Here is a 24,620-nt window from a genome sequence, read left to right as displayed (position 1 = left end):
ATCTACTGCACCCAGGGTCTTCACAAAGTGCCTGGCACCAGTGATTGCATTTTGCAGGCAAAGAAATATTCAAATTTATCCATACCTGAACGATTGTCTATTTCAGGCAGAAAACAAGGACACTCTCTTCTAAAACACCTGGTGTTTGTAAAAAGGCTTCTAACTTGTCTATGGTACACCATAAACGAAAAGAAATCACAACTGGTACCCTCTCTAATTACATTCCTGGGTGCAAGCTTGAATACAACTGCCCAGATGACTTGCCTTACGCCAGAAAAACAAATTCAGTTGATGACTTACTTCAAACAGGTAGCCACAGAAACCCAGCTATCTGCAAGACAAATTCTGCAGGCCTTGGGGTTCATGGCCTCCTGCATTCTTCTAATTCCATATGCAAGACTGCATATGAGGAAACTTCAATGGTACCTAAAAAGCTTATGGAGTCAACATTGTCACAGCCTGGAAACAATGAATTCCGATCATTCCTTGCCTGCAGCTAGAGTCCCTATAGTGGGCAGAGGCCTGCCACCAAAACAAGGGACTGTCATTCATTCCACCCCCTGCTGCCCAAACCCTGACTACAGACGCATCAGATCATGCTTGGGGGGCGCATCTGGCAGGGAGATGTATTCAGGGCCAATGGAGCCCAAATCAAATGCACCTACATATCAATCAGAAAGAGATGCTATCTGTACAGAATGCTCTGACAGCCTTCAAGGACTATCTTCATCCAGGACAACTACAGATTCATGTGGTACATAAACAAGCAGGGGCGGTACCCATTCCTACTGCCTTTGCAGACTAGCAATGGCATTGTGGAACATGGCATTGACTTATCAAATACATCTACAAGCTCAATTCCTGCCAGGAAAGCAAAATACTCTGGCAGATAACCTAAGCAGAAATCTTATGGACCCACACAAATGGAAACTGGAACCACAAACATTCAGCATGTTGACACGCAAATGGTGGCGCCCAGACATAGATCTTTTTGCCTCACCCCAAAACTATCAGTTGGAGAAATTCTGCACAAGAATCACAAAAAAGCTTGGAAAGTGGATGTTCTATCCTTCAGCTGGAAAAATCTATCAGTCTATGCCTTGTTCTCCAAGGTCTTACTAAAAGTCAGAGAGGAAAAAACAAAAATGATTCTGATTGCTCCAGACTGGCCTCGCCAACACTGGTACCCGCTCCTATGCATTATGTCGCACCTTCCTCCGTGGTACCTGCCTCAGACACCTTACCTACTGTCTCAGCAGAACTATCAAATTCTGCACTCTCAGTTCCAAACTCTGAATCTTGCAGCATGGCTAATCAACTAATTTCACCAGTTACATCTCTCCGCAAACCTGTGATGGATGTCATTTTGAAGGCTAGAAGGCCTAGTACTAGAAAATCTTATGTTGACAAATGGAAGAGATTCTGTGCCTGGAACCAAGCACAAGGAATAAGCGCAGCAATGCCCAATATTCCTCAGATTCTGCAATATTTAACGGAGATGCTTCACAAGGGCCTATCTTTTTCTTCCATAAAAATCCATGCCTCTGCCATTTCAGCTCATTACAACACAGAGCCTCCCCTCTTTTCTCATCCCCTGCTAAAGCAGTACCTCAGAGGGGCCAAAAATTTACTCCCAGGAGAGCACCAACTCCTGCATGGGACCTCAATTTTGTTTTGGAAAAACTCACTCTACTTCCTTTTGAGCCAGCTGCTACTGCAGACCTAAAATATCTCTCTTGGAAAACAACTTTTCTTTTAGCAGTCACTTCAGCTAGAAGGATTTCAGAACTACAGGCTCTTATGGCAGTGGAGCCTTTCATTATTTTTTACCCGGATAGGGTGGCTCTCAGGACCAATCCATCCTTTATGCCTAAAGTGGTATCTAGTGTGGCTCTTAGTCAGACCATTCATCTGCCATCTTTCTTCCCAAATCCACAGAACAAGGGTGAGTGGATTCTGCATTCATTGGATGTGCACAGACAACTAAGATTCTACTTAAACAGGACAAAATCTCTAAGAAAATCTGAACAATTACTGGTGGCATTTGCTGCAGGGGCAGAGGGAAAGGCTATTTATAAGCAGACTATTTCCAAATGGATAAGCCATTGTATTCATTTCTGTTATATGCACCATGGTAAGCCTGTCCCCAAGGGGATCAGATCTCATTCCACCAGGTCTGCATCTACTTCTGCAGCCTTTCTCAGAGGTGTTCCTAATAGAGACATTCTAGAAGCTGCTACCTGGAGCTCAGTTCATATGTTCACCAAACATTACCATTTACCTCTCTTCTCTAAAGCCAGAGCAGGCTTTGCCACTGCTGTCCTGCAGGGCCTTATAGCTGCTCCTAATGCTGTATAAATCCATCCTCCCAATCATAGCTTTGGGATTCTACCCAAATGTAATGACTGCAACAGTGAAATACAAAGAACATAGAACAGTTGTGTACACTTACAATAAATGTAGATGTTCGAGTGTATCCACTGTTGCAGTCCTGGTTACCCTCCCTCTATCCCCCTGTTTTTTCTCTAACTATACCTCTCATTTCTGTTACTATCTTTAAAAGCCTTTTTGGTGTATTTGCTTTTGTTTGGAGGTATATGTTTTGTGTTTTTATTCTGTGTGTGTGTGTGTGTGTGTGTGTGTGTGTGTGTGTGTATGTATGTATGTATATATATATATTTATGTATATATATATATGTATATATATATATATATATACATATATATATATATATATATACATATATATATATATATATATATATATATATATATATATATTGCTCCCCATTTGGGGAGCACCTGACATCTGGGGCAAGAAAAACTGATGTAATGGCATTGGCTGCATGTTTTATACCCCTGACGACCTCACATCATGGAAGATGGGACAGCAACCGACACAGGACCCAAGATTTTGTTAATCAGGCTGACTGAGGGCAACCTACCAGCAGATTACCCAAATGTAATGACTGCAACATTGAATACACTCTTAACATCTACATTTATGGTAAGTGTACACAACTGTAAATTCATTGTGATGACCAGGTTTAGATCCCTGGAGCGTGTGGCTCTGAGGGATTGGGATTTCTTTAAATGTAGCATGTCCAACAGCTCTGGGTTTGACATGGCCTTGTATGTTAAGCAGAGGTCGCCTCTGAGCAGGCGATATGCGACAGAGTATAGCTGGAGTTTTTTTTAGACAGTCAGCATAAGGCATCTGCTTTAGGCTTGTGATTCTTTTAGTGAGGTATTTCTGTGGCCTTCCCAGTTGTTGCAGATGTCTTGTGAGGTACATACCAAACTGGGCATGAGGGATGAGTACAATGGGACAATGACCTCCTTTTTTCTGGATGAAAAGCCCTTAATGATGAGGTGTGCCGCATAGAAGGATTTCCTGACTGTTGTGGCAATGTGGTTATCGAAGGTGAGACCACTGTCCACTTGTGTCCCTAAGTCCCTTATCACACTTTCGGTGTTTAGTGTACTGCCACTTATGTGGTAATTCATGGGTACATGGTTTTTTACAAAGGGAATAACTATACATTTCTTGGCATTGAGCTTGAGCCTATGGCTCTGGCACCAAGCATCTGTTTCTGTAAGGCCCTTTTGTAGAATATCCACATCATTTGGGGATTCATTAATGCCTCCCAGTTTGCAGTCATCTCTGAACTTTGTTAGCCAGAGTCCCTTAGTGCTGGCCTGTACTTCAGAGAAGTAGATGCGAAACAAGAGCGGTCCCAGGACTGAAACCCGAGGTACTCCGCTTGTCACTTGTCTGGAGCTGGATTTTGAGTCTGCTACTTTTACAGTGTTGGTTCTGTCAGTAAGCCAGTTGGCAACCCATCGAGTGACGTAGGGATTAATTCCCGGCTTACTAAGTTTATCTATGATTCGAGTGGTGGGTGGTGTCGAAGGCCTTGGCGAGGTGCAGATAGGCTGTGTGGACCGCCTTGCCCTCATCCACGGCTCTGGATACTGATTTGAAGAAGTCAGGTTGAGGAGACAAGATCAGCCCTTTACAAAACCAAACTGGGTGGGTCCAGTGTTTGAAGTTTGCCAATGTCTTTGTTTATAAGTTCCATGATAATGCGTTCTATAGCTTTGCAGATCAGGCTGGACAGACTGATGGGACAATAGTTCCCGGGATCCAGGGTGGATCCCCCCTTGTGGAGTGGGTTTAACTGTAGCTGTGCGCCATTCATTGGGCACAAAGCCTGAGGTGAGGCTATGATTAAACATGACACTTAGGTGATGTTCATAGGTTCATAGGTTAGTACTAGGCTAACTGCCCTTGCAAGCCATTGTAAGCCTAGTCAGTTATCCCTTGTGAGACTCAAACCCTGTACCTTGTGTTTGTAAGGCAAACATCTTAACCATTAGGCCACCCTCCCAACCCCTGTGCCAGTTCAATTTGTAGTTCATGTAGTACACAGCCCGGGATGTCGTCTGGTCCTATGGATGCTGTATTCCTAGCTTTGGAGAGTGCATTTTTTACCTGTGTGGCCAGGATTTTATGAGGGATCTCAGCTTCTTACTGAGGCTGGTAAGGGAGTATTTTGCATCCTGGGATTTTCCTCTTTTCTACAACAGTTTCTTCCTTCTGTTGCATAGTTAGTTTATGGCAGGGGACCACCAGATTGGCTTCTTTTTTTTTGGAGGAGAGCATCTTGGTTCTATTTGGAGTGGCACGATTCATGCATGAGTGGATTTGCTCATACAGTGCCTTAGTGTAGGATTCAGCAGTCGAACTTTCAGTTCCCGTCTGCATGGGTGTCATGCAGTTTGCCACTTCTGACTTGAGTAGCATGAAATTAGCTTTGAAGTTTTTTATGGAGGTTTCCTTACTGGGGGGGGGTGGGATGTGGATGTCAAGGGTGATTAGCTTATGGTCAGACCTAACCAATGAGGGAGTGACCACTGGCGTGAAGCATAGATCTCTCATGTTGGTAATGACCAGGTCTAGGATATTTGAGCACCTGGTGGGACTGTGGATTAGTTGATCTAGGGCACTGGAATTTATGAATTCTAAGAACTGTTGGGCTAAGGTGTTGGTGCCAGCGTAGTTTTCCCAGTTAATGGCAGGGTAGTTGAAATCATCCAGTGTTAGGGTGTTTGGTTGTATCTTAATATTTTCCAGTATGTTTAGAAAGGTGTAGTGAGAATCTTGGGGCATGGTGGGGGATCTGTAGCAAGCTACAATTTGGATTGCAGTCTTACCTAATATTAGTTGTACCTGTAGAATTTCAGATGTATTATGTTGGGCAACTAGCCTGGAGGTATGAATATCCTTGGTGAATATGGACACTCCTCCACTTTTAGTGTTTCGGTCCTGGTTTGGTGGCCGAAAAGTGTGATAAGAGTTGTAGCCTGGTATAGCAGGGGTGCTCTCTGGAACCCCGAACCAGGTCTCAGATGTTCTTCGTGTTTCACTGTTGCAGTCATTGCATTTGGGTAATCTGCTGGCAGGTTGCCTTCAGTCGGCCTGAATATCAAAGTCGTGGGTCCTGCATTGGTTGCGGTCTCCTCTTCCATGATGCCAGGTCGTCAGGGGTATAAAACCTGCAGCTAGCACCATTTTATTCCGTCTTTCTTGCTGCGGTGTGCCCGAAGCAGAAGCAGTTCGCAAGTGCCGGTCGGCCGACTCCTGAAATTTTCGCATTCGAGTTTCAGAACCAAAGTCTTCAATTAAAGCTAAGTACCCCATTGGGGAAACATTTTCTTGCTCCTTACCGATGTCAGTAAAAGTTAATAATTGCATTACTTGTGGGAAGCAAATACCTCAAAAGGATTTTAATTTGTACTGTATTCCTTGCCTAGGCCCTGATCATAACGCGCCTTGCTGTCAGTTTTGTGCTAGATTTAACCAATGCACTATTAGCGTCGGTATATTTTTGCTTCAAAATATTTTTGATCCAGATTTAATTACCCTGAAATCTCGTCTGATAGCAATCTGACTACTGGAGTTCACAAAAAATACAAGGAAAAAGACAGAGACCATCGAGGTCCAAAACCGATAACGAAACTTCTCCTACGCCAATCGCCGGTTCTCAGTGAGGCACTTTCACAGCCCCTGATACCCGCTACTTTTGAGTCGCAGGCCTCTACCAAAACCCGTGTGGAGTCCAGTATGCCGCGAGATTCTGAGTATTGTACCCTCAGATGTCTCTCCCTTGAATGGGTCCGGAGCCACTGAGCAGGCACAGGCTTCTGAGGTATTTTCAGGCCTCAACATTTCTATATAAAACCGACGCCAGCTTCAAAAACAAAGACAAAAGCAACTTTTAAGTCTAAAAAACTGACACACGAGCCACGTGCTCAGGCCCCTATGCCTAAAAAACAGATAATTAAAATGGCTGAGGACTTAATTACCTTGATCAGGGGTTCCAACCCCCCCGTAGAGGCCTAAGCAAGACACTGATTATGAATCTTCAGATCAGGTTTCTGTTTCTTATGATTCCTCTTCTGATCAGGAATTTTCCATATGAGGATTCCGATGCAGAAGAGTCCATTCCACCTGCATCTCCTCCTGAGGGATTATTCTTTTGGAGAAACCTTGCATACTTTAAGGGAACATTTTCATTGGGAGAGATAGGATTTCTCTGAATCAAAAAAGAGGCGAAGGGATTTTCTTCTTCTTCCTCAGCATAGGCCTTCGGCTATACCTCCTGTATTAAGACATTGTTGATGTGTTTTCGGAATCCAGCATGGCTCCTGATCCCCTACCTCTGGCTCCTAGTAAGCCAGACAGATATTACAGGGTTCTTGGCTCCCACAAATTTTTATTCAAAAATCCTGTTTCTGATCCTGAAACTATCTCTCAGGGTCCCAAAGGTTTAAAGGCCTCTACAGCCAAAAATCCTACCCCCTTTGACAGAGATTCCAGGGCGCTGGATATATGGGGAAAGAAAGTTTATACGTCTGCAACCTTGGCAATTAGGGCCTTAAACTGCCAGTTTCATATGCTTAAATATTAACAGCATGTTATGGGCTTCCTGAAACAGAAAATTATGTTTATTTCTGATTGTGTGGAAAATAAAGAATTACAGGAATTATTGCATGCAGAAGAACAGGTTGAAAAGCATACTTTGCAATGTGGTTTTGATTCCTTGGAGGCCTCTTGCAGGGCCGCATTTACTGGATCTGTGATTAGAAGGCATGCCTGGCTCAAGGAGCAAAATCTGCCTGATCATGTTAAGGCTAAATTGTTGGATACACCTTTATAGCATGATACTTTGTTTGGTAATAAGGCAGAAGAGGTTTTAAAGAAAATGGAAGACAAAGCTAAATCTATGCAAACTGTAAAAGATTTCTTACAAGTGCAGCCACCTAGATTCAGTAGACACTGGCCTACTAAAAACTGGTCCTTTCCTGTGTCCAACAGAGCCTCACAAGGTAAATTGTGGCGCTCAAAAGGCTCTAGATACCAATCACAGGGTTCTTACAGGTCAAAACAATGGGGTGCCTCTACCTCCAAGTCTGGAGGAAACAAAGCAAAGCCCTGCAGTAAGCAGTCTCAATGACTTCCTTTTACCAATACCAAGCAATTCTCTTTTGGCAGCCCCATTGGGGGGGGAATTAGCACTTCATGCTCAAAACTGGCAGTTAATTACCCAGGACAAGTGGGTATTAAACATAGTATCTCAGGGGTACAGATTTAATTTCCATGCTTTGCCAATTCCAAACGGATGGCCAGATCTGCCACAACATCAATGGGCAGAGGCTCCGAAACAAGTAACGTCCCTCATGGATATGGGGGCCATTCAGCCAGTACCAGAACAGGAAAATGGACAAGGGTTTTATTCAAGACTGTTCCTGATACCCAGAAAAGACCATGCCTGGCATCCAATACTGGACTTATCGATTTTGAACACGTTCTTGGACATCCCAAAATTCAAAATGCTGACTTTACAACAGCTACTGCCCATGCTGGGCAAGAACGCTTGGTTAGTGACTCTAGACTTAAGAGGCATACCTGCATGTCCCAATAAGGGAATCGTGCAGAAGATACCTCCGCTTCAAGGCAGGTTTTATGCATTACCATTTCTCTGCACTGCTCTTTGGCTTATCTGCTGCGCCCAGGGTCTTTACAAAATGCCTGGCACCAATAATTGCATTTTGCAGACAAAGAAGCATACAAATCTATCCTTACTTGGACGTCTCATTCAAGCAGAAAACAAGGGCATTCTTCTTCAACATCTGGCATTTGTAAAAAGGCTTCTAACATGCCTAGGGTACACAATAAATGAAAAGAAATCACAACTGGTACCCTCTCAAAAAATTACATTCCTGGGTGCAAGCTTGAATGCAACTGCCCAGATGGCTTACCTTACGCCAGACAAACAAAGGCAACTGACTAATATAAACAGATGGCAACAAAAAACGTTATCTGCAAGACAAATTCTGCAGGCTTTGGGGGTCATGGCATCCTGCATTTTACTAATTCCATATGCAAGACTGCATATGAGGAAACTTCAGTGGTACCTAAAAAGTTTATGGAGTCAACATTGTCACAGTCTGGAAACAATGATTCCTCTCATTCCCTGCCTACAACAGGAGTTTCTTTGGTGGGCAGAGACATGTCACCAAAACAAGGGTCTGTCATTCACTCTACCCCCCCCTGCCACCCAAACCCTATCTACAGACTCATCAGACTATGCTTGGGGGGCCCACCTGGTGGGGAGATGCATTCAGGGCATATGGCACCCATAACAAATGCATCTGCATATCAACCAGAAAGAGATGCTAGCTGTTCAGAATGCCCTGACAGCCTTCAAGAACTTACTTCATCCAGGACAGCTACTGATAAAAACGGACAACACCACAGTTATGTGGTACATAAACAAGCAGGGGGGGTACACATTCCTATCCCCTCTGCAGACTAGCCATGGCCACAGCCTTGACTTACCAAGTACATCTTCAAGCTCAATTCCTGCCAGCAAAACAAAATACTCTGGCAGATGACCTAAGCAGAAATCTTATGGACCCTCACGAGTGGAAACTGGATCCACAAGTCTTCAGCATGATAACACAGAAATGGGGGAGCCCAGACATGGATCTATTTGCCTCTCCCCAAAATCACCAACTGGACAAATTCTGCACAAGGACTTATCACAGACCAGCATGGAAAGTGGCTGGCCTATCCTTCAGTTGGAAAAACCTATCAGTCTATGCCTTTCCTCCTCTGCCTCTTCTCCCCAAGGTCTTGCTAAAAGCCGGACAGCAAAAAACAAAAATTATCCTAATTGCCCCGGACTGGCCTCGCCAGCACTGGTACCCAATTCTAAGGAATTTGTCTCAACTCCCTCCTTGGTACTTGCCTCAAATACCTCATCTATTGTCTCAGCAGAGCAGTCAAATTCTGCACACTCTGCTCCAAACTTTGAACCTGGAAGCATGGCTGATCATGTAATTATTCAAACAACACCTCTCAGTAAATCTGTGATGGATGTCATTTTGGAAGCCAGAAGGCCTAGTACTAGACAATCTTATGCTAATAAATGGAAGAGATTCTGTGCTTGGAACCAAGTACAAGGAACGGACATAACAAAACCAAATATTCCTCAGATTTTACAAAACTTGACTGAGATGCTTGACAAGGGCTTATCTTTTTCTTCAATAAAAATCCATGCCTCTGCCATCTTGGCTCATTACAATACGGAGCCTCCCATCTTTTCTCATCCTCTGCTAAAACAGTATCTTAGAGGGGACAACAATTGAAGGCCTCCCAGAAGATTATCAACTCCTGCATGGGACCTCAACTTTGTGCTGGAAAAGCTCACCCTACCTCCTTTTGAATCAGCAGCTACTGCAGATATAAAGTTTTTATCTTGGAAAACAGCTTTCCTTTTGGCAATCACTTCAGCAAGAAGGGTTTCAGAACTACAGGCCCTCATGGCTGTGGAGCCTTTTATTACATTTTACCCAGACAGGGTGTCCCTCAGGAACAATCATTCATTTATGCCTAAGGTGGTATCCAGTGTGGCTCTTAACCAAACTATTCACCTGCCAACATTTACCCAAATCTGCAGAACAAGGGGGAGTGGATTCTGCATTCATTGGATGTACACAGACAACTAAGATTCTACTTAAACAGGACTAAATCTCTAAGAAAAACTGAGCAACTACTGGTGGCATTTGTTGCAGGATCAGAGGGAAAGGCTATATCAAAGCAGACCATTTCTAAGTGGATAAGCCACTGCATTCATTTCTGCTACTTGCATCATGGCAAACCAGTGCCCAAGGGAATCTGGTCACATTCCACCAGGGTTGCCTCTACCTCAGCAGCCTTTCTCAGAGGAGTTCCAACCAAAGACATTCTAGAAGCTGCTACTTGGAGCTCTGTTCATACTTTTACAAAGCATTATCATTTGCCTCTCTTTAAGTCCAGGGCAGGCTTTGCCACTGCAGTACTGCAGGGCCTTATAGCCACCCCTAATGCTATTTAGTTCCATCCTCCCATCCATAGCTTTGGGATTCTACCCAAATGTAATGACTGCAACAGTGAAACACGAAGAACATAGTACAGTTGTGTACACTTACCATAAATGTAGATGTTGGAGAGTATTCACTGTTGCAGTCCGGGTTACCCACCCACCACCCCCCTTTTTTCTTCTAGAACTTCCCTTTCCTTCACTATACTCTAAAGCCTTTGTGGTGTATTTGCTTTTAGATGAAGGTAAAATTTGTGTTGCTAAAGTACATTTATATATATATAGTGTTGTTTATTTATATATACATATTTTTGCTCCCCATTTGGGAGGCACCTGACATCTGGGGCAAGAAAAACTGAACAAAATGGTGTCTGCTGCATGTTTTATACCCCTGACGACCTGGCGTCATGGAAGAGGAGACAGCAACCGACGCAGGACCCAAGACTTTGATATTCAGGCCAACTGAGGGTAACCTGCCAGCAGATTACCCAAATGTAACGACTGCAACAGTGAATACACTCTGACATCTACATTTGTGGTAAGTATACACAACTGTACTTTACTGCACATATATCAGTGTTCATTTTTAGAAGTGCCTCAAGGGAGTGCATTTTGAGGTTTAGACTTCTAGCATTGAGTAGCATTACCTTCAGATTTTGCATCCTTATATCTGTTACAGTGGTGGTTGTCCTTTGAGCCTTGCTTAAAAAAGGCACTATAGGGGTGACAAGAGCCTTAACCAGTAACCCAAATCCCAGGGGCAACAGGTGCAGACCATCTCTGGCAAAGCATCGTGGTCTGTTGATAATGTCATCCCAGGAAGACAGATACTGGATCCCCTTTGAATGACACCAGAAACTTAGCCAATTGAAGTCAATCATTTTGTCCTTATACTGTGGTATTCTGGGTGAAGGCAGGATGCTACTCAGGGCTAGAGTCATACCTGCCTGGGCCACATGATCTGAGAGCTCTTCCATGTCTCTTTTCATGTGGTCCAAGGAGATATGTCTCAAGTCATTCTCTCCAACATGGACATTGACAGAGTCATATTTGTACTTGTGGATTGACTTAAATGCATGCGTTATGTGGCGGATCCTGGCACCAGACAGGCAGCTGACTGTAATTTTCTCCTTTTTCAGCCTGGTGTGTGGGACATCAGTGTGCCTGACTATAGAGTCACATGTGACTAATGTGTTTAGCACGTTGTCTTGCCTTAGGGGCTATTGTTTGGTGGCATACTGGTGTTGTGAGCTATGTGACACTTGGGTTTTGATTGGTGTTTGCGTTTCAGCTTTGGAGGTCCTTGCTGCTTGGGCAGGTTAATGTTAAGGGCCTCAGCATAAGTGGGTTTAGTGTTACTATGTGTGGATGTTGGAGGCGTGAGTTTTGAAGGGCTATGTGTTGCTTGAGGTGTACTGCAGGTGTTAACCTTCTCTTGACTGTCAAGCACAATCTTGGGTGGAGAGAGCTTTGCTTCCAGTTTGGCTATGTAAGTGCATCTCTCGCAGGTTGTAGTGTTGGGTGGTAGGGGGAGAGGATTGTCTGTGTACATGAGGCAATTGCTGCATTGCTCTAGTTTGCCCAGATTCACCAGGTGGACAAGAGAAATCACCAGAAGCTGACCGTTGGACATGCCTGGTTCAGTGTTTCTTTTGTAAAGTACAAGAGTTGTATTCCCTTTCCTTGGCAAGGTACTTTGCAATTATAGGCTGTTTAGAGCCTACAATTAATTTCTCATTATTAACAAGGAGAGTAGAGTGCTTGTATCAGTTTAAGGCTTCCTAGTGCTTTCCAGCAGGTTTTATAGCAAGTGCTAGTCACAGGGATTCAGATTTTAGTACTACTACTGATAAACCAGCTAGCTCTAAGGGAAAGTTTGAAGAGCAGACTTTCTGGCACCGGGAGTAGTTTAAAGTGCTAGACTAATAGGTTAATAAAAGTGCAGGACAGCAGAGAACAAGCAGATCTGCGGGAAAAAATTGGAGAGCACCGCTAGCATGCAAAAAGTCCAGGATACAGCAAGTCTGCATCTGGGCTACACCAGTTCCAGGAAACATAGGAAGCTTTTTTTATGTAGAAAGTGAAGAGGCAGAAGATGAGAATTCAGTATGCAGAAGTTAAAGGGGTAGGCCTTTGCTAGGTTCTCACTATTAACAGTAGAATGTGTGACTGGGTGGGAGTGTCCAGTATCGACTTAATACCAGACCTGGGCAACTCAAAGCCACCAAGACAAAAAGACCAAAACAAGAACTGGAAGGGTGGGTGGGGAAAAACAGTTGTACAGATTACAGAGATATTAAATAAAAATGCAGACAAAAATGAGAATAAACTCTTCTTTTCTCAGTATCACAGCTGGCGGTAGGTCAGTCACTCTGCAGCAGCCTGAGCAACAGGTATATCTGATTTAAAACACAGGACAGAAACCAAACCAATTATCCAAACAATACAATACAGATGCAGGAATACTTTGGCCGGATGAAACTAGTTCTGTAAACCTTCTGCCACTAAGAAAACAGACAAGGCCTCCAGATATATAGATTAGATATAGATAGATATAGGTGTGTGTGTGTGTGTGTGTGTGTGTGTGTGTGTGTGTGTGTGTGTGTGTGTGTGTGTGTGTGTGTGTGTGTACGCATGTATGTATCTCGGAAGTTTGTGTTATGCCTACAGAGTGCTGGGATACGTTTCAACTTCCCCACAATCTTAAATTGTATAAAGCTGGTAGCAGAAAATTAACATCCTTGAACTGCATGTGAAGTGTTCATGTGCATCATGCTAATGCTACTGAATATATTTTTTGTGTCTTATTTGTCTGTCTTTGCCACAAGATGTCATTCTCTCCAAATGCATCATAATCCCCTTTGGGGAGAGTGACATCCTCGCAAATTATCATATTAATAACAAGGTCCTAAGCACGCAATCAGTCATGAGGGCCTTGGGCACCCAGGTTGATGGCAAACTGACTTTTGACCACCTTATTGCCTCTGTTGTACGGAAAGCTTTCTAAATGGCCCACCTCATTAGTAAGGGTATCTCATCCAGGGGCAAGGAGGTCATAACATCCCTGTATTCTTCCCTTATAAAGACCCATTATTACGTGCAGTGACCCTTACGGAACAGATATTACTAGAGCATGCCAAATCTAAACTGCTGGCTGCACCCTTGGATAAGGACTTTCTTTTTGGACCAAAGATTGGGGCTTTGTTAAAGATGGAGGATGAAGCAAAATCCATGCAAACTGTCGGACTTCAAGTCCAGCCACCTAGGTTCAGTAGGAATTTTTCCGCTAAAAGTTGGTCCTTTCCCTCCCAATCAAATCTCATTCAGAGGAAAACCTGAAGGGAAAGGCCTCATAGGCAGCAACAGCAGTCTCTGGGAGCAAGGCAGTGGTCCTCAGGAATACCTAAGCTGGGGAGTTCTAAGCCACAGGCCTCAAGCAGAGATCAGCAATAACTCATCCGCTTCCAAACCCCCACTCCCCCTCCACCCCCAACCCCGGACAAGATGGGAGGAAGACTTCCCCATTCAAGGAAATCTGGGCCCTCATCACTGCCAACAAATGGGCTCTGGGAATAATCGCAAGTGGGCCACAAGCTCACTTTCAAAGAACCATTAAGATTCTCAGGCTACCCCGATGTGACACAAAACCAAAGGGCAGAGGCCATTTTTCAGGTTCACCACCTGTGCTCTCAGGGCTCTGTGGAACCAGTATCAAACCATATAGGAAAAGGGTTCTGCTCCAGACTATTCTTGGTCCCCAAGAAAGAAGTCTCTTAGTGCCCTATCCTGGATCTGTCCATTCTCAATCAGTCCCTCCTAGTACCAAAATTCAAAATGCTTACTCTTTGAAAGCTTCTTATCATGATCATACCACAGGCTCTAATGGTCACCTTGGACCTGAAAGATACCTGCCTCCACATTCCTATAGAAGAATCCTGCAGAAGTTTTCTTTGCTTCCAAGCAGATACCAGTTACTTTAAAGTCTCTGCAACTTCCCTTTGGCTTGTCTGCTGCTTCTAGGATCTTCACCAAGTGTCTGACCCCTCTGATCACCTTCTGCAGAACAAGAGGCATCCAAATTTACCGTTATCTGAACAACTGCCTCATTCAGGCCATGAGGTAGTCCAAACTCCTCAAGGATCTGGCCTTCATTCAGACCCTTCTGTCTTCACTAGGGTTCACCATAAACCTCAGCAAATCCAACGCAGCCCCTTTCCACAGGATAGTTTTCTTTGGGCTCTGCTGGATTCCACCCTCCAGAAGGCCTTCCTCCCAACAGACAAGGCCTCTGCCTTCATCCAGTACTTCCAGGACATTATGTAGAGGCAATGCCTCTCAGCCAGGGAATTCGTCAAAGCACTGGGCTACGTGGCATCCTGTATACTAATGATCCGTCTGGCCAGACTACACATGAGGAAGCTTCAGTGGTACCTCAAGAATCTGTTTTTTTTTGTTTTTTTTTTGTGGTGCCAGCACTCACAGTCCCTAGAGACAGAGACCCATCTAATTCTCTGCTTCAGGGAGGAATTGGCATGGTGGGAACAAGCATGTGTACAGAACCAGGGCCTCCACTTCAGGTTCTTCCCTCAGGACCAAACCTTAACTACAGATGCAGCAGACACTGCTTGGTGAACCCACTTATAACACCTCCTATCCCAGGGCAAATGGGAACAGTAGTTCAGACACAAGCACATAAATTGGAAGGAATTGATCGCAGTACAGAGGGGCATTGTAGTTTTCAGTGATTACTGGAAACCAGCAGTTCTTCTAATCAAAACCGACAACACAACAGTCATATGGTACATAAACAAGGGACACCTACTCCTACCCTCTTTGCCAGCTGGCAATGCAGATCTGGGAGACCGGTGCTATGGGGTTGCATATGATGGCCCAGCACCTTCCTGGGGCTCAGAACACTCTAGCAGACCACCTCATCAGACACTTAATGGATCCCCATGAGTAGCAGCTGGATTGGAAAACATTTCTCAGCATAGTCCAGAAATGAGTATCCCCTCAAACAGACCTCTTTTTACCACTGACTAAAATGCTCAGTTAAAACGGTTCTGTTCCAGGAACAAACTTCATACAATCTGAAGAACTGATGCCTCTTCTTCCTCTGGAGCTATTTTATTTTTATGCATTTCCTCCCCTGCCTCTCCTTCCAAGGGTCCTCCTAAAACTTGGCAGTTACCCCATAGAGTGGATCTGCTGGCTCAGGCAAAGGGAAAGTTTGTGCACTCCAGCCTACAGGCTCTCAAACTCTCTGCCTGGATGTTGTTGTTGTTGTGTCTTTCTGCTTTTCCTGGTTAGGGGTCACCACAGCGGAACTCCGGTCCTCTAATGATTGGCAATAGATTTTTATGTGCAGAGTTGCCAGCTCTGACGCAAAACCTTCAACGCAGTTATGCCCATTCACGCATGTCTCCACACAGAAGACACTCTAGCTGAGAATCGAACAGGACAACGTCTTACTGTGAGGCGACAACGCTACCGCAGCACCACCACCGCAGTAAACTCTCTGCCTGGATAATTCATCAAAATTCTACCCTGAGCAATCTCCAAGTAGTCAGGTGCTAAGTATCCTCAAAAAGTCTAAAAAACCCAGTACTAGGAAAACATACTCTGCTGAGTGGGAAAGATTCTGTATTTGGTATCGGCAATAAGGCTTCAACCCGGTTTCAATTAGCATTTCAGTGATTCTGGAGTACCTGGCTATCTTGGTGGACAAAAGCTTTTCTTTCTCATCCATTAAGATTCATTCTTCTGCCATTTCAGCCCACATCCCTACTCCTCCTCCTGTCTTTTCCCACCCACTAATGAAACAGTTCCTTAGGGGAGTGCTGCACTTCAAACCTCCCAGGGAGGCAGCCCTCCTGTCCTTGAGACAGCTCTGTTCTAGAAAAATTGACCTTAGCCCCCTTTGAACCATTTGCTTCACCTGATTTAAAATTCTTGACCTAGACAACTGCCCTTTTACTGGCTGTAATTTCAGCTAGGAGTGTCTCAGAGTTGCAAGCCCTCGTGGCAGTGGAGCCTTTTCGTATCTTCTACCCAGCCAAAGTTTCAGAATTAATCCTTCCTGTATGCCCAGGATGGTCACTGACAGTTCACTGAACCAAGCCATACACTTGCCTACCTTCTTCCCAAAGCCACAGAATCTCGGGGAAAGAATCCTTCACTCCTTTGATGTGCACAGGCAACTTCACTACTACCTTGACAGGACTATAACTTTCAGAAAATCATAACTGTTTGTTTCATTTGCCTTGGGCTCTGAAGGAAAACCAGTCTCCAAGCAAACTGTCCAAGTGGATCTCCCACTATATTTCCTTTTGTTACACCTACCATGGCAAAAAGCCCCCTGAGTCTATGAGGACCCAGTCAACTAGGGCCACTTCTACCTCCACTGCTTTGCTGAGGGGAGGACCTACTAGAGATATTTTGGAAACAGCTTACCTGGTCATCGGTGCATACCTTTACCAAACACTACCACCTGTAGCCTTCTCCAAGTCCAGAGCAGGATTTGCCACTACCATCTTGCAGAGCATCCTCTCTTCCCATTAAGGCACCTTACCATAAATGTAGATGTTTGAGAGTATTCACTGTTGCAGTCCTCCATCCCCCTTATTCTTACAATAACAGCTTTTCTTTCTGTCCTCTTCTGCAGGGCCCTCTGCGAGGATGCCATACAAATCCCCTTCCTCTGACCTGGTCCCTTGATTAAGATTCCCCTATGGGGCTCCTACCTTATAGGGGCAAGAAATGTCATGGCATCGGCTGGCTCCCTTTATACCCAGCTGTCCTGACGTCAAGGTAGGGTGTCTGCTAGGTCAGGAAGGAGGGAGTTTTTTTTTTACTCTGGTAGTTGGTCTGACTAAGGGCTTCCGACGCAGGAAATTGCATAAGTCAGGACTGCAACAGTGAATACACTCCAACATCTATATTTATGGCAAGTGTATGCAACCGTATTTTATACCTTTTGACTAGCAGTGCTGGGTGATGGTCCTTATTTTCAGGAAGGGTGACTGGAAAGTGTGTTCCAGTTTGAGAGTTTGTGCTACTTGGCCTCCCTAAGAAAGCCTGTGTCAAGATGCTTGCATTAGCTGAGCTTGTTTCAAAGAGGAGGAATACTGTGAATTTGCTATGGGATAAATTTTGGGGATTGTGGGAGTTCATTTGTGTGGTCTAAATTTTCTTTTGGTCCTAAAGAAGACCTATTACCAGGTACTCCTGATATGTTTTGGCCATGCTGCAGCAGTACCAGCAGAAGGTTCTAAAGCTGCTGCTGTGCATCATTCATTCCCGGTGTGTGCAGAGCAGTAGTCCTGTCCCACGTTCTCTCTCTTAACTCATTCCTGCCCACATTCTGTCTTAAATCATACACACTCTGAATGAGCACAACACCTCACCATGAGTGTATCTGGTCACTGCTGCTGTTCATGATTCTCATGGCCAAGAACATCAAAGCACAGCTGAAGTGTGGATAGAAAAAGGTTGCACTTCTGTCATTTTTCAAACAGCATTGTCTTATTCTCATCTGTTTGTAAATAAATAAATAATGTGATTTAGTGACTGATCTGCATATGTAGTGTGGTAGTTCCTAGCTGGTTTAAAGTGGTTGGGATGAAAATAAACACTTTCAAATCAAAAGACTTTTTTTTTTTTTTTTTTTTAATTGCTGTCTTTAGTTGAAAGGAGAGAAGCTGCAGTCATGGAGGTGTATGTGTCTTATGCATTTATTTTTAACTAGGTAGATGGACTGGTACAACACTTCACAGACATGTGCCGAAGGATGTTACAAAAGGAAGGTTGCTGAATTACAAAATGGGAGTCTTGTTGATGAATGAGAGCAGAGAGATCAAGAAACTGACAAGCAAATGGGTGTAGTTGTGGCAGTACTGCAGGCAGTTCTGGACTGAGATGTTGAAGTGAGAGCGGAGTTGCAGTAAGAAGCTGTTTACCAGCCAGTCTTTGTCTCTGTCCCCTTTGTCTGTGAGCCTTGAGTACAGACCAAAAGAAGGAAATCACATGTAGAAGCAGCAGAACTTAGGCTACTTAGTAGTGTTGCTGGGTTAAACCTTTGGAATAGGCTGAGGAGCTCAATGATCTGAGGTGAACTCAATATAACCACTGATCTCTGTTATAGTTCAGAAGAGACATTCGAGATTGAGATTGTAGGATACCTAGTGAGAATGCCTGGGTGTTTCTTGCAGGAGGCTCACCATAACTTGTCATGTCAGAGGCTCCATGGTGGATCCAGGTCTCACTGGAGAGAACATATCACCTGCCTCAACTAGGAATGTCTGAGTCTCAGGGGATGATAGGGCAACTGTTGGTTAGGACAGAAGTCTGGGTCTGCCCTGCTTAGCCTATTCTACCATTGCAGCTCCCAGAATGCAGCTTTAACAGATGGATACAAAAAAAACAAAGGCAAATAAAAGAAACAAGCCGTTATCCTTGTCAGGATCTGAAGAGAAAATCAAGCAAAAGTAAAAAAGCAGGATGCTAGGACACAGCCAATGTCTCTGGCAGCTGCAAGTCTTGCTCTTTTGGTGGCCGCTAATCCCTTGTAGGTGTAGGGCTTTGTCCTTTACCTGTACTTCCACTTGTCTTTGGCTGTTGGCCTCGAGTGACCAGAGCAGCACTACTGCAACAACTGCTGTTGACATTGGGTGGTGAGAGACTGCCAATCCTGAAACTGAGTCCACCCTTTCAAGTGTTCTTACGTGAAGCTGCTCTTTGTATTCTTGGGACATGCCTCTGAAATTGATCTTGAGCCAAGGATATCTTCACTTTGCCTCATCCAGATTTGAAGACTCACAGTGGGGGAATGAACAGGATGCCACAGGCCCATCTGTGCCTTCATTTATTGTGTCACATAAGTTTGTTGTATGGGTGGGACATGACTGGATGGCTGAGGAAGCACATGATTAGAAAGTGTGTGTGCTGATGCCATTGCAGGACCTTATGCAGGCTTCTCAGCTACTAGCACTTCCTTCTGACTTGCCTTCCATCCCGACAGAGCTCCATTGCCTTTCTCTGTATTCAACAGTTGTTTTCACAGTACTGGACATGTGAGTGGAATGCAAGTTTGAACACTTCTGGTCATTTGTTTCTTGTGAAAGTAAGAAAAAAGATGGTGTCAAAACACTCTATTTCCAAGTGGGTGTCTCATGCTTTTACTTTTTGTTACATCCACCACAACAAAACTATTCCAAGCAGGGGCAAGGTTCATTCTACTAGAGACTTGGCTTACTGTGACTTTTTGGAAAGGGTTTTATTCTAGAAGTGACAGCATTGTCCTTTCTGCATAGTTTTACAGAACACTATAAACTAGATTCCTATTCCTAATCCAGGACGAGCTTTGCTGGGACCATTCAGCAGGGGCTCCTGTACCCTCAGCCATCTTCCTCCCAGTCTGTCTAAGCTGTAGTAATCTACCCATATAGATTAAGCTACTTCAGCAGTGATCCTTATGAAGAACATAGTACAGCTGTGTAAGTAGGCATCCCCAACCTACTATACAGCCACTACCTTGCTACTGCAAGTCAAACTAGCCCACAAGTTTAAGCCAAAGTCCTAAGTACAGCTTGCCCACTTCCTTCCCAGATGCATTCAAAAAAATCTTGCCACAATGGATGGGCAATTTCCCATCATTTCTCCTGCCAGGTTAATTGATATGAGCACCTTGAGAGGCAGCGTTGCAGTTACTTCTTGTATACTGACAACCATTTTACCCCTAAAGCAAACCAGCACCCTATGTGAAAAATGCAAATACACTATGGAATTGGAGTCAATTCTCTCATAAAAACAAACTAGACATCAAACAGGTTGTCAGCACACACACACCACCTCTCACACAAAATAAGGCCATGAGACACAAACCCCCATATGTGGAGGTACTCACTAAAAGCCTGCCAAATGAGCAGTGACCTCCCAAACACATGCCACCCACACTCAACACTAAACAAAAAGAAAACATTACACCTATACACAAACCTGTCTCTCAATAAATAAGCCCCTAAGACGAAACACATCAAATGTCTTGGCCATAAGCGACTCCATAGTGAGTTACACATATGGTCCCCCTCACCAGACTGGACAAGAAGGGGGTCATTGTCAGGTGCCAGGATCCGACAAATCATGCATGCACTTAAGTCAGTTAACAAGTACCGTTATGACTCTCATTGTCCATGTTGGAGTGAATGACCTGAGATGTACATAGCCTAGTAAACACTTATGAACCTAACGACCTCAAGGGCCTTTTTAAGCCTAGCCATGCATCTCAAAACTCTGACAAGTTCTGATACTCTTGGTGTAAGTGTAAGCAATGGAGCCTGGGAGATGAACCATTTACAGGTTACCTCTGTCCATTAGAGACATAGGTTCCAAACCAGGGATGAATTTCTGGTTTCCCATACAATTTTCCAGGTTGCACTTGAATTGGGTTAGGGATGGGGAGCCTGTTCCATAGACAGAATAGTCTCTGGGATATATACTTATCTGTCCAGCAGGTCCTATTTATATCACATGCAAGGTTTAAGTCTTTAGAATGGGTAATTCTGGTGCTGTTTGTTTTGTGGATATGCAGGAGGTCCATCAGAGTGGGGTTTGACAATGCCCTGTATGCCAGGCATAGATCTTCCCCCTCAAAAGCCTGTAGGAGACAGAATACAGAGATAGGGCTTTGAGGTGGTCTGCATAGGACATTTTACTTACGCCCTGTATTCTTTTAGTGAGCAACCTCTGTGGACGTTCCAATTGTTGGATATGCCTGGTTAGGTTCATATCAAAGGGGCCGTTGTCCTCAATGATAGGTTTGAGTGCCAAGTACAGTGGAACAATGACTTCCTTGGAGTTGGATGCCATACCTTTTGTTTATAAGTTGCACAACATAGAATGATTTCCTCACCACTGTAGACATGTGATGGTCAAAGGCTAGATTGCGGACTGTGTTTCCCTAAGTACCTCTATGGACTACATAGACAGACATGACAGAACTCTCTAATTGTGTCCCAGACAGGTATTTTCCTAGCCCTAAGCAGTATCCTTCCCTCACCCAGGATAATGTCACAATATAAAGGAAAAAATGATTGACTTCAACAATTGGCTTAGCTTCTGGCTGTCAGTCCAGGGGGAATCCAGTATCTGTAAGCCTGGGAGGATATGGTAGACAGACCTCACTGCTTTGCTAGAGATGGTCTGTACCTGTCCCCCTAGGCCTTTGGATACTGGCAAAGGCCCTTGCCTCCCCCATAGTGCCTTTTTTAAGGCAGCGTCGAAACAAATTTTCCATCATAACAAAATCTAATTTATTTATTTATTTATTTAACATTTGTTGACCGGGAATGTCCGACTAGGTTCCACAGAGCCTGTTTTCAGCGGAGGCCCAGGGAGAAATGCTCCAGATGCATGTCTTTGGAATGTGGGAGGAAACCGGAGTAACCGGAGGAAACCCACGTGAACACAGGGAGAACATGCAAACTCCACACAGAAGGCACCCCAGCTGAGAATTGAACCGGAGAACCTCTTGCTGTGAGGTGACAACGTTAACCCGCTGCACCACTGTGCCGCCCAAGACAAACTCACGGTCATGCTTCTTAATGCTAGGAGTTTAAACATGAAACTGCACTTCCTGGAAGCACTCTTCACTTTGGAGGATGCTGACATCTGTGCAATTACCAAGACATGGTTCAAGGCTGCTGAGAGCACCCTGGCTGTACAAGGCTACAATGTCTTCCATATATTCAGACCTCAAAATGAGCATGAGGGGAACCAAGGTTGGTGGTGTATCCTTCTTCATTAAAACCAAACATACCTCGAGACTGGTCAAACAGTATGACTCACTCAAACTGTTTCAAGTCCAATTAACTATCGGAAAAGTACCACACCACATCATTGCTAACTGTAGATCCCCCACCATGAACCAGGATAAGCACACTGCTTACCTTGATTTACTGGAATCCCTCACCATACAACCCAACAATTTAGTCATGGGAGATTTTAGCTCTTTCTCCATAGACTGAGGACATACACAAGCAAAAACACACTCACCCAGAAGTTCCTGAATTTTAATACAAATGCTGTGGAACAGATAGTCTGCACTCCCACTTGGGGCTCTAATGTGCTGGAGATGGTACTCAACATGTCGGGGTCACTGTATTTTCCTATGCGTGATGCCTTCCCTGGTTAGGTCAGACCACAAATCTGTCTTGTTTGAAGTAACTACTGGAGCTGACACCCTCGCGGAACAAAAATGATAAACTTTACCAAAGCTAATTACAGCCTACTAAGCAGTGGTATAAAAAGCGTCATACCACCCGCAATCACAGATCTCAATGATCACTATGCAGAAGTGTGCACAAATGCCCTGTACAAACACTTAAGCGACGACATAAACTCTGCTGTACCCGACTGGATCAAAAACAAGTCTTCCTGTAAAAACAAGCCACCGTGTTGGAATTCAAGTATAAACAGATTATATAACAAGAGGAAGAAACTGTTGTCCCAAAGCAAGAGGGGATATTCTGCAGAGGAAGAGTTCCCTCCTAAGTCTAAACAAGTAAATCAGAAGTCTTGTAAAGTTTTCTAAAGCAAATTACAAAACTAAAATTGCATCCCTAGCCAAGGATAATCATAAGGCTTCTTTAACTACATCTAAAATCTAAAAAATAATGCACGGCTATGTGCCGACCTGGTTGTAGATGGGATCACTCGTACTACACCAGAAGATATTGCCAACCTGCTAGCTGACAAATTCAGTACAAACTTCACCCTCCCCATCCCTGCCTACCATATCCCAAAGCATGCCTGACACAAGTCCTCTGCCTAGTAGCCCTAGAGAACAGGTCATTGCTGCACTCGCCAAAGCCAAAAACATGGCCTCAGTGGGACCAGATAATATCCCAAGTTGTTTACTAAACAATCTAAAACAAGACCTAGTGGACCCACTTGGCATTCTTTGTAATCATGGCTTGAGAACTGGCTATGTTCCTGCAGAATGGAGAACAGCAACAGTAATCCCCCTCCACAAAGGTGGGCCATCAACTAACCCTGGAAACAGACTTATAAGTCTAATTAGCCTCATGTACAAGGCCATGGAAAAAATTATCAAGGACCTTAAAAACAAGGACATAGGCTACCTACAAATGCTGGATCCTACCCAGTTTGGCCTTTGTTAAGGGGTTGATCTTGCTTATTAAACCTTGTAGACTGTCACCAAAGTCATGGTTGAAGGTAAGACCATGCACCCAGCCTATCTCGACCTTGCCAGGGCTTTTCAATACAATCCCCCACTCTGGCATCATTGAGAAACACTTCCAGCTGGGAATTAACCTTTGCGTTACTACATGGGTAGCCAGTTTGCTCACAAAGAGAACACACACTGTCAAAATTGGTGACTCCACCTCAACCAGTAGACCTGCCACCAGTGGAATACTACAAGTGTCTGTGCTGGGCCCCTTACTGTTTGGCATCTATTTCTCAGAAGTCCAGGCCAAAGTAGACTGCCTCTGCCTCACCAAGTTCACTGATTGCAAACTGGGAGCAATCAGAGTCCCCTAACGATGTCAACATATTGCAAGAAGGGCTAACATGAATGAATGGTGCCAAAGCCGTGGTCTAAAACTAAATGCAAAAAATGCATTAGCATTCCCTTTGGCAAAATGGAATTTCCTACAAATTACAATATTTACAGCACACAGGTTGGTAGCGATCTGAACTTTGACCACCAAGTTTCCACAATAGTAAGAAAAGCCTACATAGTGCACCTCATAAGTAAGGGGAGATGGCATCTAGGTCAAGGGATGATGATCCTTGTTATTCACTGTTGCAGTCCTCACATATGGGTTATCCGGCTGCCGGTAGCCCTCAGTCGGCCCGAATACCAGAGTCCTTGGTACATGATGTTGGCTGCCGCCGGTTGTAAAACTGATGTCATAACGTCGGGTATAAAGGGAGGCAGCCAATGTCATTTCCTCAGTCTTTCTTGCCACGGAGCCCAAAGTAGATGCAATTCACACTAGTGCCAGGCAGCTGTTTACCTTCGTTTTGCTTTCCGACTACCAAGTTGAAGACGCCTTCAGATAAGTACCCCATTGGGGATCCTCTTTTCTTACTTTAACGAATGTCAGATAAAGTTAATAACTGTCTCGCCTGTGGAAAACGGATTCTGCACCGTGATTTCTATTCATG

At 44.3% G+C, this 24,620-nt stretch overlaps 1 protein-coding gene across 1 annotated transcript in view; it reads left to right on the top strand.

Annotated features, from left to right (window-relative positions):
- RPF2 (ribosome production factor 2 homolog) overlaps window positions 1–24,620 on the top strand; it is a 651,328-nt gene that overhangs the window by 534,186 nt on the left and 92,522 nt on the right. The gene's annotated exons all lie outside the window — the stretch shown is intronic.

This window comes from Protopterus annectens, chromosome 2.part1, assembly GCF_019279795.1.
Source record: "Protopterus annectens isolate FY-2018-M chromosome 2.part1, PAN1.0, whole genome shotgun sequence".
Lineage (NCBI taxonomy): Eukaryota > Metazoa > Chordata > Ceratodontiformes > Protopteridae > Protopterus > Protopterus annectens.
Note: the sequence above shows the minus strand (reverse complement) of the source record. Positions and strands in the feature narration are given on the sequence as shown.